Raw genomic sequence first — 20,647 nt, 5'->3', positions numbered from 1 at the left:
GTGTGTGTGCGTGTGTGTGTGTGTGTGTGTGTGTGTGTGTGTGTGAGAATCTCCCCCAAGCTCCCTGCTAACATTGATATTAATTTGTGTCAACAACGGCTGGCTTTCAGATGGCTAGTGGGCTCCACACTGGTGACACATCTATTCTAGTACTGTGATCTGTCTGTGTAAGTTAACAAGAAGCTTAGCCTCGTGAGAAATTGATTTGATTCCGTATTCTAAACTTTTAAAAAACACTTAAGCTGTCCTAAATGTGGCCCTAAGCTGGCCCGTAGCATATATCAGTATTGTAAACAGCAACAATTACATTGAACAGCACATTATCTTTTTAGAGTTGTGTATCTTGGTCTCCATGTTTCTAGAAAACACACTCTCTGAGTTGTAATTAATACAGGGTCATTAAAGTTGGATGAGAGTTGCAGACCGTAAGCTGCCGGTGAGTTGCATTATATATATCATCAAAGTTTATGAGTAAGCTGCTTCATCAGCATCAACTCCTTGTTGATGCTGAGGGTTTGGTTGGGGACCTGCCTATTTTGACTCGCTCATCTTAACGTGGTATCTTTAGTCAGGTGAGTTATTACGGTCCTGGTCTCTCTTGCTCACTTTAGGGTAAACAGTAAAGGTCTTCACAGCCTCTGTCTATATATTAGATGTAAGTTCAATGAATATTATCAAATATTGGGCGCTCTTCTCTGCTATGGACATTTCACAAAATTCATGCTCCAACATAGCCTGTGACCTATGCTGTGATTTTAATCAAAAGCAATGCAGAAACTTTGTTCTCCTAAATGGACCTCTTGGATATCTTCAACCAGCAGTCAGTTTCCAATGGAGTTGTTGTCCCAGAAACAACCTATAAAGCAGTTCAGAGGCCATGTTTTTAGCATCCCACAATGCACCAAGGGAAATGCTTATCATACAGGAGCTACTTCCGTACTGTGTAGGCCATTAAGGGCAATCAGTGTTAGTTAAGCTGAGCAGAGGCCATACATGAGGTGTCTTTGTCTCCAAGCACTTCCCTTCAGCCACTCCACTGGACTTCCCTTGTCTTTCCAGTCCTTGTTTACACAGAGTAGCTTACGTTTATCCTGGATGTTGTCACCGAGTCAAGGAACCCAGCCAGAGCTGTGATCACAGTCAGCTCCAGCTGTTTGTGTGGAGTATATCTTGACTTCACTTCTTTGTGATTGAACTCGCAGCTTACCTTTTGTTAAAAAAGGAGTAAATAACGATGTAGTGGTCAGCAGAACTGCTCCGGTTCTGGGCAATCATTTTTACGACAAATCACAGCTTTCTTGCTTCTGAAATTCAGGTCTATTCGTCTGTTTCCTTTTGCAGGTAAGTCAGAAAAACCCATATTTTCAAACGGCTTTGTGGGCAAACGTATAAAGTATTGTGCACTGAATGTATTACATCAGCAACTCTTTTTTTTATTCGTCTTTTCGCATTTTGCACACATGGCTGGCAAGTAGCAACAACATGCACATTGTGGCAACAGATGTCTGAAAAGCACCATCTGGGGTTATCCCAAGCCTTCTGTACTGCCTGAGTGAGTATCTTCTCAAATCAAACGAGGACCTTTTTAAAACAAGCTCTTGAACCGTACAACATCCATCTGACATACCGTCATGAGCCTTTTATAAATATGATCAAAGTGGACTTCCGAAACAACCAAAGATCAACTCTTTCAAAGACAACGTCAGACTCATCATGCAAGGCCTTCTTAACCAAAGCTAAAACGGGTATGAAAGTGTTTAAAAAATATGTAATGTGCATTAGTATTCAAACTCAGCAGAATCTGAATACCTCAAATCCAGTTTGCCATCACATGGATTATGGATGATCCCCTTAGGATATAGATTATTTTTTGGTGCACACAAACGCACAAACATTCATATACTGTACACTTTGTGCACAATTCATCCATGCATAGAGAACATGCAGTCGAAGGCCCAATCCCAAGCCATTGGGACATTGACATGGATTCAGTTCATTACTCAACAGCCAAAACAACCGCCTCACATAGTACTCATCTGCTGTATACGAATTAACCCTCACAGCTGCCTGCCAAAATCCAGGGGATTAAAAGGTGCCGGTTGGCGTAAATCCTTGACCTCTGCTGTCAATATTTCCACATATGAGATGAATTGATCAAAAGCGTAATCTTTTTTAGGATATCACTAATCGTGTTGTGCAACATGTCCACCAGTGACAGCCTGTTACATCCGTTTTTCTTGGCCATGATGCGCTGCTAAATGTGGAGAAGCAGGTGTAGTAGGGCTGGACTCTGGCAACACATGTGCTCGCTGAGCCTCATATTTCATTGGGTCACTTCATCCACAGTGAGTCCTTGAGTGGCTTAAGACCAAAGCACACGGAGCGTGAATATCGGTGACCCAAATAAGGAACGGAATCATCATTTAGTGGAGCAAAGCACACAGAGTGCCAATCTAGCAGGGCTGCATAGTCTTCGTATAGGAATAGAATAGGTGTATTTCAACCCTGAAAATTCAAAAACATTATTTTGTGTTTCTGTCTTGACCATCCAGCATGGAGAGATTTAGGGTCTCCTGTAGCCCATCTATTTAATCAAAGCATTTGCCTCATTAAAGACGAGCATGCCTCTTCCTAAGACATCTGGCTATACCTCCGGTGTCTTGTTATTGCTGTTAGAGTTGGACAAAGACAGTCAAGGCTTTCGGCTGATGGACTTCTACAGTCTCCCCGCCAGGTGCGTCTCCCCACCCGGCGGAGATGACTCCAGAAGGCCGGCATCGAGGCTCTTCCCGAAGCTGCACCCCGCTATACTTAACTCCATTAATGCATCGCCCGGCTGCTGTCAACGCGCCCCTTTATCGACACATGGCCCCGTCCCAGATCTGTCTCTAGGAGGTTTTAATGCTAGTCGTTAGGTGCTGTCCGGCGCGTAGGATCTGCTGTTTTAACACGTCAGGGGGATGTCTGAAGAGCTGCCCAAAATGAGGGAGGTGTCCGGGGAGTTTTAACACACACACACACACACACCCTGAGCTGTTTATGGCTTGATTTAAGAGCTCTATTGATACGCACAGGGTTGATTATTCTGGCCTTGCACACACACACATATGTGTGTGTGCGCGTGTGCGCTCACACGCGCACACGCACACACCATCCGATAAACAGCGCTCTCTCTGTTTGTTTAAATAATGAGCTTGTCATAGCTGCCAGCAGAAGCAGGTCCTGATCAATGTGACCCGATCGTATTTCCAAACAACAGCGACTGCGGCCTAACCGCAGCAGCGGAGGGCACGGCACTAGCCCCAGCCTGCCAGTACTGAGAATTGAACCACCGCTACTCCCGTTTAGTGCTACCATACTACAGTCTCACTTACAGCCTCTTCCCAGGGCGTCACAGGCCAGGCCAGTAGTCACGCACCACTAGGGTTAACCGGGGTTGAACACTTCCTGGTACCGCTACTCATACCATTAAAACATCCGCTTACACAACAGATACTACTGCTACAACCACGATTACTAATAGACTAAATAAACTACCAGTACAAAAGCATAATGGGTAGTGTTGCCAATACTGCTGCTACTGCGCGGAATACGCTTATGTCTTTTAACTATGCCTTCTACTACCGAAGCCAGCCATGCAGTAACATGGTTACTATTGAGTGCTCGTGTGCTAAATAGCCAATGTTATGTAGGCTGTGTCAATACAGCCCGTACACATATTCTCTTCTCTGCAGCTGTCGCCCTGGTGCCAAAGCAGCCATTTAAACCTAGGAGCTCTCTAGAAATGGCATCCATGTTGTACTGCGTGCAATGTAGTTGTAGAAAACGTGCACTAGGCAAAAAGAACTGGAGTCTGAATCAGCCTGGTTTGCCCAGAATGAGAGAGAGAGTGAGAGGAGGAGAGAGGGAGAGAGAGCGGCAGGCGAATGGCAGAGCGGAGAGCAGTTATGTAACACTTCATCTCCCCTGCTTCCTCAATGGTTTTCCTCCGCTTGTGTGCACGTGTGTGCACACGCACCCACACACGCGCACCTGTCGCCCCCCTTAATGTGCCTATTCAGGGGTTCCCACTTAACAGGCGTCATGTGTATTTCCCCACACATGTTGAGAAACAAGGGAGGCAGCTCTCATTGCCAGGCGTCCAGGGAGCTGCATTGAGACGGAGCAGAGCGGGTAGGGCTGCTGGGGGAATGGGGAACTGCTGGGATACAGCGAGGAAGGCTTGGAAAGGGAGATGGAAGAGGAGCATTGGGAGATGGATCTGGAAGGAAGGCCAATCCATTTTAGGAATAGGTGCGCAGGACAGATTGATCGGTGATAGCGTTGTCATGATAATGGATTTTCTAACTTTGATGCAATACCTTGAAAAATATTGATATCCGATACCACTGGGAAAGATGTGCACAACATTGAGGGCATACAATTTTAGATTTTTATTAAAAGATGAATACATCAAGGTTATACCATGTGTATGAGGTGCAACCGTAGAATGACTGTGGTGAGGTGACGAATTAGTGCGAGAGACAGCACTGTGAGTGAGGGGAGGAGGTGGGGCTATGTGGGCACTGAAGCGCCGTGTGCGTCTGTCAACTCGCTGTCGGAGGGAAGAGAGAGAGCAGAGCACAGCTGCTACTGGTGTATCTAGACTGCGGAAAATGAGTACTGAAGCCGTTTCAAATATTCAGTATCGATATGCATCGAAAAATCTATATTTAAATGTTTATTTGATCTGGATAACACAAATTGGTAATGCGCACAGAAATTATTGCTCAAAGAATAACAAGGTCAGAGTCAAAACAGTCAGATCATGCACGCATGGTATTGTTTTTTGGCGCTTTGCATAAAAGCGTCTGCCGAATGCCCTCCGTCCGTTTCCTCTCTCTCCCTATTATTTATGCCTCCTCCTCTCCTACAAGGCTGATTGGCTGTTGTTCGATGACAACCTTGTGAATAATAGATGCTCACACTGTGGCTTGCAGAACACCGCCATGCACACACATATGTGTACATAAATACTCACTCACTCACTCACTCACTCACTCACTCACTCACTCACTCACTCACTCACTCACTCACTCACTCACTCACTCACTCACTCACTCACTCACTCACTCACTCACTCACTCACTGATTGAATGAAATGAACAAAACTCAAGTCTTGCTTTCAGTAGTGTATGCCACTGTATCCCTACAAGATGATGCAACATTCATTCACACCAACAACTAAAAAGCGTTGCCAGTACTGCAAAACACAGCTTCACACTGGGTCTGCACCGAGAGCAACCGTGAAGGGTTTCATAAGCCCCCACCGCCGTTAGCATGGCGCTCGTGGAGCTGGGGGTTAATTTGGATATGTTGTGGATGTGCTCTCATGGCGAGTCTCAGCCCATCCTTTGTTGAGCTTGATGTTAGCGGGTGTGTCATGTGTCTGACTGTGTTTGCGTTCTACGAATCTTTTTAGCTGCAACGGACGGGGGGGGGGGCAGCAGGCACGTGTCCCGAGGGGTTTTGGTATGTGTGTGTGCATAGTGTGACTACGGACAGTAGTCATCCTCCCTGGGTTGCTAACCACCAACCCCATTCCCCCTGCCACCCCATACCGCCCCGTCTCAGCCAATGGTGCGCCAGTTGACTGCACCCTCTCCGCCAATGGCGGGACGGCCATGTTGACATCCTCCTGGAAGGCTGGGGCCGTGATTAGGAATTCAAAGCAGTGAAGCGGAAGAGGGAGAGAGTGAGAGAGGGAGAGTGAGAGGCAGAGAGACTAAAGAGAGGAAGGGGAAATGGGAGAGGAGAGAGGAAAGGGGGAAGACGAGGAGACGAGGTGTCCATTATGAGTTGAAAGGGTTGATGCACTCCAGAAAAACCCGCTACTCAGACTGACACGCACGCACGTGTGCACACACACACACACACACACACACACACACACACAACGTCCTACATTTTAATGGGTCGTCTAAAAAAGGGTTGTAGGATACACTTTTCTTTAATTGGCCAAAGCAGCGATAACACTTTCACAACATCGCCTGTGGGCCAGATATAGAAGGCTTTGTCTTGTTCCTCCGTACTGCTCCTCTCTCTTCCCAACTCACTCCACAGCATGGTACCCAGGCCTGCCAAGCTCTACACATTATTGGGATGCTTACTTGGTCGAGGATTAAAACTGAGAGTCAAGGACTGTTTTGTGGCCAATCTGGTCTTTTAATACACCAAGCCACAACGTACCCAAAAGCAATTTAGGCGTAACCATTTTTTTCAAAGTTTGGTAATGAATATTTATCTGTTTATCTGAGAAAGTGTGTGTGTGTGTGTCTGTGTGTGTGTGTGTGTGTTGAAAGATTAATGGTCTGACTATATGTTGACCTTCTTTTGTCAGTAGGCAGTCTCCGTTTGCTGTGCAGCTTAGGTGGCCAATCACAGGTGCTTAGTGTGTGCGTGTGAGAGACAGACAAAGAAAGACCAACACAGGATTTAATTCATTTTGTCACAGCAACCACATCTTTAAATCACACTCCGCTTTTAGTTAACTCTTAACATCCGACCTTCTGATGGTCCAAACCCTATTTAAATAAATTGATGCTTCATCATGTGTGCGTATATGTGTGTATTTCTTCAAATCAGTGTGTGTTACTCTTAAAGCTGTTTGCATGTTATTCACCACATCTGCTGTTTCTCATGACAGCATTAGCATATTGACAGCAGATTGTTCAAAAAGTACAACTTAAAATCCCAATCTCACCGAAGGTTATTCCAAGGTTCCATCTGAAGTCGTCCATTCGTCTCTGTCTGCGAGGAGAATGCATTTGTTCAGGAGAGGGAGAGAGGGGGAGACAGACAGACAGAGAGAGAGGGAGAGAGATATAAAGCAAGGTAGAGAGAGCGAGCAAGAGAGAGTGAGAGAGAGAGAGAGATAAAGCAAGGTAGAGAGAGAGAGAGGGGGGAAAATCTGGGTCAGTGACACACAGACAGCAGCTTCAACAGATTTATGAGCCTCACTGTAAATGGATGATTTCCACGACGACCAGAATGGCGCGTACAGAGCATTTGTGGGACAACAGGTCGTTTGTGCTCCCTCCTGGGCCCGGTTCAGCGTGCCTGGCAACAGGGCCACCACGGGCAGGCACGCTGCTTGGCATGGGGATCGTACACTGGGTAACTGTGAGCGTAACAAACAGTGGACTTTTACCCCATTCAAACACATCTCTTCTATACATTGTATTTTACGGCAGATGTTTTTAAAGCTATAAACATTCAAATTTTTCGTCGGCACTATTAACCCACCCCAGTGGAACATGTCTGAATTAAATCAGTAGACATGGAAAATGATTTGAATTTTTATTGGTGTTTTTTTTTTCTGGCATGAGGCTTTGTCAGTGTCGTAACTCCATCTCTCATAAACCTCCAGCCCATTCAGCTAATAGGTTCTGCCCCCCCCCCCGGCCTTTTACAGCGTCAACAACTTCCTCTTGAATCATCATCACATCCTATGATGAGAAACACTCTAACATTTGTGACGAACCAAAATATTCATACTGATCTGTCTTTCTCTATCCTTACCTTCCCACAGGGGCGGGGGGGAGGAGGCCTACGATGTCACTGATCCCTTCTGGCTACCTTTTCCATTAATTAGCTGGAGCGAATAATTGTACAGCCACTGAGGATGAATCACAAACAGCAGAACGGCAGCTCTGGTGTTGTTGGCTCCTGTACCACATTTATGCACAGGCATGGTGTGTGGCTGGCTAAACATAGTGGGTGTTTGTGGGTGTGTGGTTGGTTGTTTGTGAGTGTGAGACACTATCCGTGCCTGCTCATGAATGAAGTGATGGAGGCCACGTACAGCGACCAGAGAGTTACCTCAGAAGCTCAGAAGAAGAGCCGGTGTGTGTGTTTGTATGTGTGTCTGTGTTTGGGCGTAGATGGGAATGTACAACACCTGCCATAGTTACTTTTTTAACAATGCATAAGTAAATCAATGCCGTGTGCAGGCTTCCGTGATTTGTGTCGCCAGGCTGCAGTCAGTGTTGCCTGGCGTGTGCGACAACTGTGTCTGTCTACGCATGGATGTGCCCATCTGCGCACCTCAGGGGCTCTGTCTGCGTGTGTGTGTTTTGTGTGCGTGCACGCATGCGTGTGTATGTCTCTGTGTGAGATTGAGTGGTTGTCCCAGTCTGTGTGCAGTGACTTGGAGTTACCAATCTATGCCTTGAGGATTTAGGGCAGCTAATTAATATGTATGGTGGCCGGCTGCCATGGTAACACAGGGGGGTGTGTGTGTGTGTGTGTGTGTGTGTGTGTGCGTGTGCGTGTGCGTGTGTGTTGAGAGGGGGTGGTGGCTCTATTTGAATGTGCCTATGAAGCTAAGGTGCTGCTTATCTCTGTCTGCCTACGGACATATGGTCTGTGAAGATAGCCAGCCATGGACGGGACGTCCATATGTATGCACTGTAGCAGAACGATCACTACCTGCCTGCGTCGGTCTGCCTCTTACCGAAACGTTCTCTGGACTAGGGAGGAGGGGATGAGGAGGACTTTTTGATGGAGAGAAAAAAGATCACCCACGCACACACATGCACATCTTTATTAGCCGAATCACCGACAGAATGTTTAGAACTGGTTGAAGGTCAATGCTGTTGAAATTGACTTAAAGGATTAAATATCCTTATTTTGAGCCTGGTGGTTGTGATTGACAGCTCTCTCTCTTTCTCGCCCTCGCTCTCGCTCTCATCTTCTATTTACACAAAGGCCTTTGAGGTCTGGCTGTCCCCTTCATTCAGACCCCCCCCCCCTCCGCTGATCCTTGGGGACTCCAGCATCTTATTGACCTTTTCCAAAGTGTGCCCAGTCTGTTAGCGGCATGTAGCGGTTAGCTCTCCTAGCTCCTCCTCAAGCTGAAGCCTATGATCTCTCTGATCAGAGGGGCCTGCTGGTGAGGCGAGGGTAAAAACCAACAAAGAATAGGCCTTTTAAGCCCCCCTAAGCCCTTTGACTATTGAACGAGGCTACTTGTGGTGCAAGGTTAGCTCACGAGAGCTTAGCTTGCCTTGCTCACCATTAGCATAACGTAAGACTGGCAGGCGGGCTCAGCAGACGATGTCGGAGTGAAAATAGACGCACAAAAATGCTTTCAAAGCGCATCCAAACCAAGGATGCCTATCCTGCTTGTTGAGAGCAAAAATGTTTTTGCTGTCAGTGCACTCTAATAATACCTCACTGAATGAAGAGGCTGCGTTCATTATTATTCACAATTAAAGCATAATTGTCGTTCATCGCTAATTAAATGAAACGACGAGAATACTCTTACACTTCACACGGCTGTGCCATCTCATTATTCATGTGAGCTTGTCTTTGTCAGCAGAGCATGCTTCTTTTATATATTATTAATAAAGGCCATTCATTGAAATAGGGCTGCAATGAGTAGTTTGACAGAAAATAAATCCAATCCCTTTTTTATAATTAATAATAAAAAAGTACAACTACCAATCATTTGCAGTGTGAGGCTTCAGAAATTCCAATATTTGGTTCATGGATCAATGGAACACTTTTTTTTCATGGCTGAATGTCAGATAAAGCAAGAACATTTAAGACACATTCAAGCAGTGTTTTTTAATGACATTCTCTAGACCAGGGCTGCCCAATTTGGGGCCCGCGGGCCAAGTTTGACCGATTTTATTTGGCCCGCGCCTTACCCACTGTATATATTATTGTTTTCCGCCATCAGCGCTCGGAATCTGCGCTCGCTCTCATTGAATATTATTTATTGGTGCACTTCCATTCCTGACCCTAGAATAACATTTTGATACATTGATGGTAGGGTGGCGCTGTTGAGCTCCTATCCTGTTCAGCCGCCTCCCACATATTTGACTAAATATACTGAAAAATTTAAATTTTGGCCCACGAGCCTCCCCACGATTACATTTTGGCCCTCCACTGGGAAGAATTTGGGCCCCCCTGCTCTAGACTAAATGGTTAGTCTGTTTATCGAAAAGATGATCGTTAAATTAGCAGACTCTGAAATGTATCGTTAGTTACAGCCCTTAACTGCCTGTGTTCGCGGTATGTGCAAACTGCAATTAATACAGGCCAGAGATCAAAATCAATATTACGATCAGTGTTTCACCCAGAAAATGTCTTCGTCAAGGTGGTCAAGGAGAGTCCGTAAGAGAGTTTTCTACTTTGTTAATGCATAATAATTAAAAAATATTTATAAAAAAATATATATACATATATATATTTTTTTCTATACATTGGTAGTCAAGGCGGGGCCCTTTTGTTGTTAAGGCAGCTGCCTTAAACATACAGTGCTGGGGGAAACACTGACGATCAAGTTTGATCTATTTTATGTGCTTTTTTGGAGCTTTTTCGGGTTTGGAGAACAAAAATGGGAGAGACATTGCATAGGACCACAGGTGGGAATCAAACCCCGGTCTTCACCGGGCGCACTGCCTGCATGGTTGAGCCACTGAGCTGCCCATTTTCATGGTGATCTTGAGGTCGTTTCTATTGGGTTAAAAAGAGGTTTTCCTGGCATTGCAGGTCCTGTCCTCAGTGGATTGCACCGTTCTGAGGCTTTGTCCCTCCGCTTTGTAACAGGATGCAGGATGTTGTGCCGGAGGGCACTTCTGAGAAGAAGGCAGTATCGCCACAATAGCCCTCATTAATCACAATTAACGCTGGTGGGCACATTGAAGCCAGCCAACTGACCAGCACAATAAATTGCTGTTTGTCTTGTACCAAACGTTTTGTTCAATGGCGTTTCACATTGAAAAATTATACTTTGTGCTTGCCATATTGAAACAATTTGATAAAAATCGACGGTAAATGTATGTTTGACCTCAGCACTGATAAGTGACTATTCATTTATTTTTGTGCCATTTACAGGAAGTACATTGTGTGCCACTATCTAGGCAATTTGCCTATTTCATGATGACGGAAAGGCTTGTTTGTTATTAGTTTTATAGAACTAATGTATGTTTCTATAGAACTAATAACAAACAAGCCTTTCCGTCAAAAACCAGACATACTTGATAGATTTGCATTATAATGCAAATCTATCATTATATTATATTATATATGTATATAAGTGTGTCTGGTTTTTCCTCATTATTTATGCCTTAAAGGAGACATATTATGGCGTTTTCACAACAAGTAAACAAAGTATTTGAGTTCCAGAAAACATGTTTTTGAAGTTGTTTGCTAGAAATAGCTTTTAGGAAAAAAAATCTTGCATACCGCTATTCCCCTCCGCTTCAGTCTCTTCAGAATGCGCTGTTTCTGGTGTATGTAGCTTTAATGCAAATGAGCTGCTGCCCATTGACCAATGAGACTGAACCACAGCATGGAGGAGAAGGGATTGTTGCTGTTTGCGGACTCCTGGAGCTATATATCTATATAATATAATATAATAATAATATTATATATGGGTATTTATATAATATTATATCTAATATAACGGCCAAAAGCTATGTGCGCCTCGGATGGTATTATGAATCATAAATACTGCGTCTGACGTCTCTGGCACTTTCACAACATGTAAAATCTCGTAGTGGGGGTTATCTCGGCCATGGTTGAGAAGAATTGTGGGAAAGGAACTTTGGCCGTGACTCTCTGAAGTCCATGAACCGTGACATGGAGGAGAAAGGGATTGTGCTCCGGGAGCTGAGCTGCCGAACTGCCGCCGAGCTCCCCGCGCCGGAGCTGCCTCACTGCCGCCAATGCTTCGACGGCACCGCCGGAGCTGCTGGACTACCGCCGGACTGCCGCCGCTGGTCCACAAAAACTTAGCTATGCTCTGATTGGAGGGGAGCGTGGAAGAGGTAATATTCAACTGTGCCCCCTTCCTACGTAGGAGGGGGCGCCAAAACTGACTCGCTCGTTTGGTAACTGTAGACGGGGTACTTTCAGAAATGCATATCTCACTCCAAAAATCATCAAAGTTTGTATGCGTGTTGGAGCACCAGAGATCCAAAACAACACCCCAAATCCCAGGAAAAGTGTTGTTTTCATAATATGTCCCCTTTAAAGGGTTATTGCCCTTTTAGAATTCCAATGTAAAAAGGCTGGATGACGATGGTGGGTCACTTTCAACTGCGGACATGTAGTTGAAGCCATGGTTGAGTGTGTGTGTGTGTGTGTGTGTGTGCGTGTGTGTGCGTGTGTGTGTGTGTGTGTGTGTGTGTGTGTGGTTTGTATCGATCAGTTCCTAACATAGATTGATCGCAGTGCTTAGATAGCTCTCTACTGAATGAATCCCGGGATGTTCTCTGTTTAAATACCAAATCCTGTCCATCTGGCCCATGGGTCTGCTCAGTCTAATCTGCTACCTTAGTGATAAAACCACATATCAACAAACCCGTGCTCACATAAAAATAGATTCAAATTAAAAACATGTTTTTTAATTGATGTATGTGTGTGTGTGTGTGTGTGTGTGTGTGTGTCATCACTGGGGCCCCTCCTCCAATGAGTTGTGCCATTCTGCCTCAGCTGCAGTAGTGAAGCCTCTGGCTGTCAACATTCGGTGGACTTTATTATGATGTGTAGCATAAGCGGCCCCAGGGCCGGGGAACGGGAGCGGGACCTCCGTTATAAAAAAGCTTCCTTTAATTTCCCTTGCGTCGCCCGCTGATTGACGACTGTGGGATGTGTAGGGGTAGAGAACTACCCACGCGCACCTACACACACAAGAGTAGAGGGAAACACACACACACACACACACACACACACCACCTCATATCTTTATACTCACAAAAACTCACACACATACGTACACCTCTCCACACACACACACACACAATGCATTTCTGAGCTAGCGCCACGAGTGATTTTTATAACGGCTCAATTTGGTTTCTGAGAAATGAGAGCGATGTTTTTAGTTATGTGTGCTTTTTTCTTTGCATTTATATGCGAGTGAGACTGCTAAACTGAAACATTGTTCAAAAGTATGAAGGAGAATTATGTAGGAGAAAGAGTGGAACAGAAAGTGTGTGCTTGCTTTTGTGTGTGTGTGTGTGTGTGAGCTAGTGTGTGCTTTCCTGTGTGTGTGTTTGTAGAAGAGAGCTAGTGCGTGTTTGCTTTTGTGTTTGCGTGTGTTTGTTTGTAGAAGAGAGCTAGTGTGTGTTTGCTTATGTGTATGCATGTTTGTTTGTAGAAGAGAGCTAGGATGGGCTCGTTTTGTGTGTGTGTGCGTGTGTGTGTGTGTGTTGGTGTGTACCCTGTGGTCTCTGAGCAGGTGCGGCTCAGCAATGCCCGTTGAACACTTTGAGCCATTGTTGCTGCCTCTGTTCTGATGTCATCTCCTCGCTCTGTTTCTAAAAGGTGCTGAGCACGCTCTCGCAGTGACTCCGCACACTGCAGTGGAAACTCTCTGCTGTACGGCCACCGCATATGGGACTTAAAGGGCAGCGCTGTTCAAGGACACAGTGGTGTTCAATGTCGACGGTATTATCTAATGTATGTAGAGTTTGTGTGAGTTGCTTTTGTTGCGGTTCTCAATTGGAAGTGCAGCATCGGCAGAGGTTAAGTTATGATTCAACTTGGTAATGATGAACGTTGAATAACTTTTTAATAGCCATATATACAAAAATGTGTCATCCATCCAGGTGTGGCGCTGTTAATGATCAGCCGTTGTCTGATCAGTATGAGTATTGATAATTGAATAAATTATAGCTTGTAACATCCGTATCATATAAATTTTATAAAAAGGGTGTGTGTGTGTGTTACCTCAAGAGAGCTTAGCTTGCCTTGCTCACCATTAGCATAACGTAAGACATGTCTGTGTGGGTGAGTGATGGATGGGCCTGTCATCCCCCAATAGGGCTAGTAAAGTTCTGAGCAGTGTGTGATGTTCTGCTCTAGCGGGCCTCTGGAGATCCACTGGGCCATGGCACCACGCAGTTCTCATGCTGCACCCTCAGACCTTGTCTGGCCTGGGTCTGACAGCCCATTACTCCCATCTAAACTTCAGAAAGAAACAAGCCCCTATAGGCCCCAGGCTGGAGGTTTACAGAGCCAGGGGCAAAAAACTGAAAATTTCTTAAAATAACTGCATTGTCTTGGCTCCTCTTTAGTTTTACAGACATCTCTAATTGAGATGTTTTTGTAAAAATAAAAAAGGTGATGTTTTAAGATTTGGCTGGAGGAATAATATATTTGTGTTGGTATTGTAAGTAACTCTATATTGTGCATGTATTATTTTTGCGCTGAATCCTCTTATCTAAGCCTGGCTAGTCATCCACCAATTCCTACTAATCTATGCAAGTTTGACTATTTTCTTTATCAGTCAATGATGAAGATTTGTAGTCATTGTCTCCGTAGATATTTACTAGGATGCATAACTACATCAATAGTAATCATAAATCTATACACTAGCAAATCATTGGTTATTTATGATGGTTGATTGATAGCTCAGTCCTTAGGTATTTAGAGCCATAAATATATTTAGTATTTGCAAGGTTGCTGTATCATATCGTATAGGCTGCTCAGCTCACAGCCAAAAAGCACTGGTTCCGATCCTGACAGCCTCACCTCCTTCGGCGTCCCTGAACAAGACGCATAACGTCTCAATGAAACGCATCTGAATCCACTGTGTTTGGCCTTAGATAAGCCTCTTCAAATGTACAAAATGGATAATTAATGGATACTTAATACAGATGGAGATATGGAAATATAGATCAGCATTTCACATGGTCCATTTCCCAGATGTTCTCAATCATCCTTCCAAAGAAGCCATTACCAGGAGTTAACCCCCACTGCTTACCGAGACCGCTTCCCTCATCAAACACCAACAAGTGTTCCTCTTGAGTTAATGCACGTCTGTTGTGGCAGGATCAGGGGAGGTTTGCATGTGCACGTGTGTGACCGTATCTTGAGGATTGTTGAGTGGCTAATTTCACTCACCAGTCCACTCAGAGCCGGCAGTGGTAAATTACACCACAAACAGGTCGATGGAGAGAATTAGCGAGCCCGCTGCTGTAATGGCTCTGCTATGACCTAGGACAGTTGGGTTGCTAGCTCAAGCCTGTCCCTGTAGACCTTGGTCCTGTCAGAACACAGTTCCCCCCCCATCCCCCTGCACACGTTTTGAGTTCCTCGCCTCGTTTTTGGATTATCAACATATTGTGAGTCGTAACTATCGAAGAAGAAGCAGATGGGCATGTGAAGATAACAGCTGTTGTATCATCATCTCTGGCCATATAACTTTGAGATGATTCATTATCCCAGTCTTCAACCTAATGGACAATACAGTTGTATCAATATATCCATATGAGTGGTGGAGTGAAACTGTGTTCCTGGAACTGTTGGAACTACTTGGAACTTAATATAATTATAATGATTTAATTATAAAGCCCAAGCAATATCTAGTCCTTTTTATTTCTACTGCTGATATTCATCCTATGTATAACGCTATGTATAATGATTTAGTCTCAAGCCATATCTAGTTATTTTATTCGTGATGCTGATAGCCAGCTGCTGTGGCTCCCTCAGAAACTGTGCATCAGTTCAAATCCACATGATCTAGAAGCATGAGTCATAAATGCAGTACTCAGAGTTGCAGTGTTCATACGCATGCCGGCTACAGTTTGTACTGTGTTCACTGCTATGGATTTTGTCCTTGGGGCTAACAGCTTGCTTGCTATTGGAGATGGGCAAACTCCCAGCCACCCCCATACACAATATTTTAGGTTATTGGGTGCTGATTTCCTTTGTGAAAGGGAAGAGGACATGAACACAATGGCTAGCAGTAATCATTCGATGTGGCATTTGCCGGTAGCCGTATCTTTCACTTTTGATATCGCTCTTTTAGATTTTGGTGCATCGATGCCAAGGTATACAAGCTTAGTCCTATTACTCACCAACTCATTGGCATCGGAGTAAGCATTTGTGTCCGTCGGGTGTGGTTGCCATGTCGGCCCCTACCGTCGCCAAGGAAACACGGATATCTATTGAGTTTGACAGGTGGGCTTTGGAAGCCTTCTATCTAGACGTGTTAACTTGAGGAGGTGGCTGGGGGGCGGGGCTTTCTTTTCTCTCAAAAACAGGAACACCTTCTAGTCACGCACATGAGATCAACTATCCCACAGGTCAGTCATACGTCAGACACTTGACCTGAGACAAAACGGGGAGCACATGCGTTTACCTGTTTTACTTTTATCCTTATTATTCTGGTGGAGTAATTATGCCAAACTAACTATCTCTCAGTCTCTGTTTGTACGTTGTCCATTTATCTGAGCTGTCAGTTTACTAGTGAGCACAGGAAGGAGAGAGCAAGGTTCTCTAATCAAATTGAGAGAGGCATCAAAAGAACTGGCACGAAGCAAAGTCTCTTAGCCATCCAAATGAGTTGTGGTTTATAATCCGCCCTGTGTGAATGGGGCAGCCATACTCTGCTGAAGAATATGTTTTTCTGTAGCAGGAAGCCTTATTTGCATGTTCCCAGCTTACTTAAATGATCCTCATGCGCAAACAGCCCACAGTAAACGTTTTGAAGTCCTCTTTGTTGCTGTGAAAATATATAAATATATTCTCCATTAAGGCTGAGAAAAACACTGGGTTTCGCGGTTTGAGAAATGGGATTTATATCCACCGTGCAAGCTATGTATATTTACATATACTGGACATGGAAATGATTGGCATCAGAACTGTAAAGCTTGTTCATTGTTGCATGAGGAAGTACCTGAATGTGTACGGAAAGCGTTGACAACGCGTATCTTTTCCCATCGAGGTGTCAGACTGATCGTATATCTACCATATTGCATCAGAGTTTTGACTTACAAGCGCCACATTAATTGAGGCATAACACACAGAGTTGGAAAGGGAAACCGACGTTGTGGATGTTTAGGACTAGATTATTGGATGGCAACCCTGATCAGCTGGCATTTTTTGTTAAACTGAGTAAACGGTTCATAGCCTCGCACCAAACATGGATATTTTCTTTGAAGCAGTGTGCGTCATTCGCTCTTTTCTCAACCCCCATGGTAAGTACCCTCACCTGTGCTCTCCTTCATGTGACCCCTCGCCCTCCCTAATGGTCAAAAGGGGAGGCTGTGTGTAATTTGCTATGATGATTAACTTGTCCCAATGTGCGTATTGAATAACAATCACCTCTCTGAAATGGTGTCAACAGTCACTAATGAGAATTAAACGATTGCCTGACGTCACGCTGGCATGTTTGAAATGTAGTTCAGTATGCTGCGGACATTGAGGGTTTCAAACCTAGAACCTATAACAACATCCTAACCACTTGACATCTGCTGGTGGCTTTGAATCCTTAGGCAGTCAGTCCTTGTATACAAGACGTCATGAGATCTTATCAAAAATGTAAATGCTTTGCAAAAATGGATCATCAAATATCTACAACTTCTGCTGTGACCCCATATGCATATCAGGGGTCCCCAAGTGGGGTCCCGGCACCTAGGTTGGGAACCAGTGCACTATACTATCCTGACCTCCCCTCACCCCTCAGTGAACATCCAGGACTGGTCCCCTGGCGTACAGCTGCGATGTGTCAGCCCTAACATTGTCCAGTCCTCCGTGGATCAGCGTGACAGCCCTCACCCCTATTGATTTCCTGATCCCCCGTCCCTCGTTTAACAGTGCATCCGGTTACTTTGACGTTGATCCTGTGTCGATACACATCTTGCCCGGGATGTCCTCGCTCTAAATGGTTAATCATGTTTTGTAGTAGCTGGTGTGTGTGTGTGTGTGTGTGTGTGTGTGTGTGTGTGTGTGTGTGTGTGTGTGTGTGTGTGTGTGTGTGTGTGTGTGTGTGTGTGTGTGTGTGTGTGCAATTTAACTGTGGGCAGGTTAGTGGCTGATGGAGTCTATCTGAAGTGAAATTCTCTGTCCATTGACTCATGGCCCTGCATTGATTTTCCTTTTCAGTAATTCTTTTCCATCCTGTGTTTTGTGCTAGTCACGCAAAGGGCTTGTAAGGATGCATTAACTGATTGAAGAGGGGTGTGTGTGTGTGTGTGTGTGTGTGTGTGTGTGTGACACGGTGCTGAGAGAAGGCATGGGCCCTATAACTGCATCAAACTGCTACCCTGTTCCTCTGAGAATGCTAGCCTTGAATAGTTGAGCAGGCCTGTGACCTCAGATGGTCCTAGCTTCACACTGCAATGTTTATTACCAGAAAACAAATCATTTAAAGTTAATGGAACTTGTGCGCACTTCACTTTTCTGGCTGTGTGTGTGTGTGTGTGTGTGTGTGTGTGTGTGTGTGTGTGTGTGTGTGTGTGTGTGTGTGTGTGTGTGTGTGTGGTGTTACTGGACATAATATAATGGGAAGCATTCAGAGACTGTTCTTCATTATGCTGGTTGAGTTCCTGTCGAGAAGTAAGATATTGGCAAAAGCCTGGGTTTTATTATCTAATAAAGTCTACAGTTGGATGGATGTTTTCATTTTGTAAGTTCTTCTTTGGAAAAAGAAAAGAAAAAAGTGAATTGAAAGAGTAAGAAGGGCTCAGTGTTTAACATTAAAATGAATGATAGCATTAAGAATGATGTGAATGGGGTTTGCACAACGTTATGAATCGTCCATTTTCAAAACAGCCTATACCGTTTAATTAAAAACGGCAAGAGATTCAAATATTTAAAGGAATCGTACAGTTGGCAGTTTCAGATATTGGTCGAAGCCCAGACTCACACACACACACCGGCGCACACACAAACACAAACACACATCGGCAGACACACTGACACACTGGCACACACAAACACACACACACTGGCACACACTGAGACCAGAAGGTGGACAGAAAAGGGATGGCAGAGAAGGAACAGATGGGAGAGAGAGAGACAGAGAGAGACGTAGTGGGTGAGAGATGGAGGCTGTTTGGCAATAGCAGCACAGTTGGAGGAGCACACAACTGTGAGAGGTAATAACCGTTGTTGGTCTGGTTCTATTAACCCCTTTTTGTAGATTACTTTCATGAGCAGCGACTTGCAGGCTTGAGGATCATTTATATCCGTTAATAGGCCATCATAACAAAGGTGTAAGAGTAGGCACTAACACGGGTGTATCTCCTTATGTTAATCATGTGAACTGGCATGCCTACAGACCCATAATTAACTTGATGAGCTACCCCTGTTTACCCCCCTACTGCTACTGCTCTGTGATGAAGGGCCATTGATGGGATTAGATTCACACTAATGGCCAGCATGTTTTTCTTCATTCTTTTCAGGGCGGTTACATCTTTATCTGAGTGTGCTGATGCTTAATAAAGTACTGATTGTCCTCACTTTTCCAAACTGCCTTCTGAAACCAATAGCCCGCAGCTTTATCAGAATCGGAAGAACATTTTTATATTATTGCTAAGCTACGGCTATAACGATATTAACGACTAACAACGGGGACCAGTTTGAAAAAGTGACGAGCCAAAATCGAAAATGAACTTCAACAAATTCAACGCTTATGGTAATAATAGCTGGAGGTCTATGTGTGTATGTGAGGGACACACACACAGCGCAAGCAGATGGATGGACTGTTTTGTTTATAATTGTTACGGTGGGTGGTCCGGTGACTGTGTGTTGGTGACGTCTTGAGAAGGTGACAGGCCCCTTGCTCCCCCGATGACTGGGACTGAATGCTGTTTGGCACGATGATGACTCCTGCTATGGCTTCTGCCATTGAGGCTCTTTTGTGGCTCATTAGGTTCAAAGCAACCTTGTGTGTGTGTGTGATTGTGTGTGTGTGGGTGTGTGTTTGGTATGTTGCGGGGGACATCCATGGGTTTGTGTCTGTGTCTGAGTGATGGGTTTTATTTTGGTAGGAGTGTCTCTGCGTGGGGACATCTGTAAGAGGGTTTTACTGAGCATGTGCAGAAGCAAATGCATCACTGAAGAATGCACAGCTGTGGCATGACGCAAGTGTGTAGTGTTTCTGAAAACACACGCACGCACACGGCTGCGTGCACACACACACGCAAAGGCAGAAGCATATGTCTTCTGCCTTTTCGCCCGTGGCGTCTTATTGTTGCAGCATGTCAGTAGCGCAGCTTTTTTCGTGGGGGCTTTTAAGCCGTGTGCAGCAGGCCATTTCAAGGCAGACAGTCCATCCCTACAATTGCACATGTGTATAGAACACACACACACACACACACACACACACACACACACACACACACACACACACACACACACACACAACTCTCTTCCGTCGATCCATCATCTTCTCTCTGCCCCGGTGATTTGACAAAGTGATTTCTACCCGTGCAGCCGTGGCCTGTTTGTTTTACTGCTCTCTCTCACATGTCCGACCACCAAATAAATGGCTCTATTTCATGGATGTAGACCAAGGCAAAGGTGGTATATTTCCCCTACTCGCTGTCACTTTTGAAGGATTTGATGGTGGTCATTTTTCAAGGAACTAACCAGAGGGTTTTCCCCTCCGGAGCGGTTACTGTGGCTATGTACTTTCTCTGTACACTCTGTATTACCTCTGTGCTACTGCTGCTCTCTCTATACTCTCTGTATATTCTCTCTATACACTCTCAGGCCTGATAGAGTTCAGGCGTGGTGCCTGAATTCAGGCTTGAGCTCGGCCATGTATGTTGTCAAGAAAAGTGAAAATAGGTTAGTGGTGCCTTTTAAAATGTCTAGTTAACACATCAACCTACCTGACCTTTTGATTAACATGTCTGCCACC

The 20,647-nt window shown here is 44.9% G+C and overlaps 1 protein-coding gene across 1 annotated transcript in view; it reads left to right on the top strand.

Moving 5' to 3' along the window:
• The window catches only part of LOC307077610 (active breakpoint cluster region-related protein-like), a gene marked incomplete at its 3' end in the record, with an annotated part of 77,900 nt that overhangs the window by 13,828 nt on the left and 43,425 nt on the right, over positions 1–20,647 (top strand). The window lies entirely within an intron of this gene.

The sequence above is a fragment of the Pollachius pollachius genome, assembly GCF_949987615.1.
Source record: "Pollachius pollachius genome assembly, chromosome: 6".
NCBI lineage: Eukaryota > Metazoa > Chordata > Actinopteri > Gadiformes > Gadidae > Pollachius > Pollachius pollachius.
The sequence above is the reverse complement of the archived record's forward strand: the minus strand, read 5'-3'. Positions and strand labels throughout refer to the sequence as shown.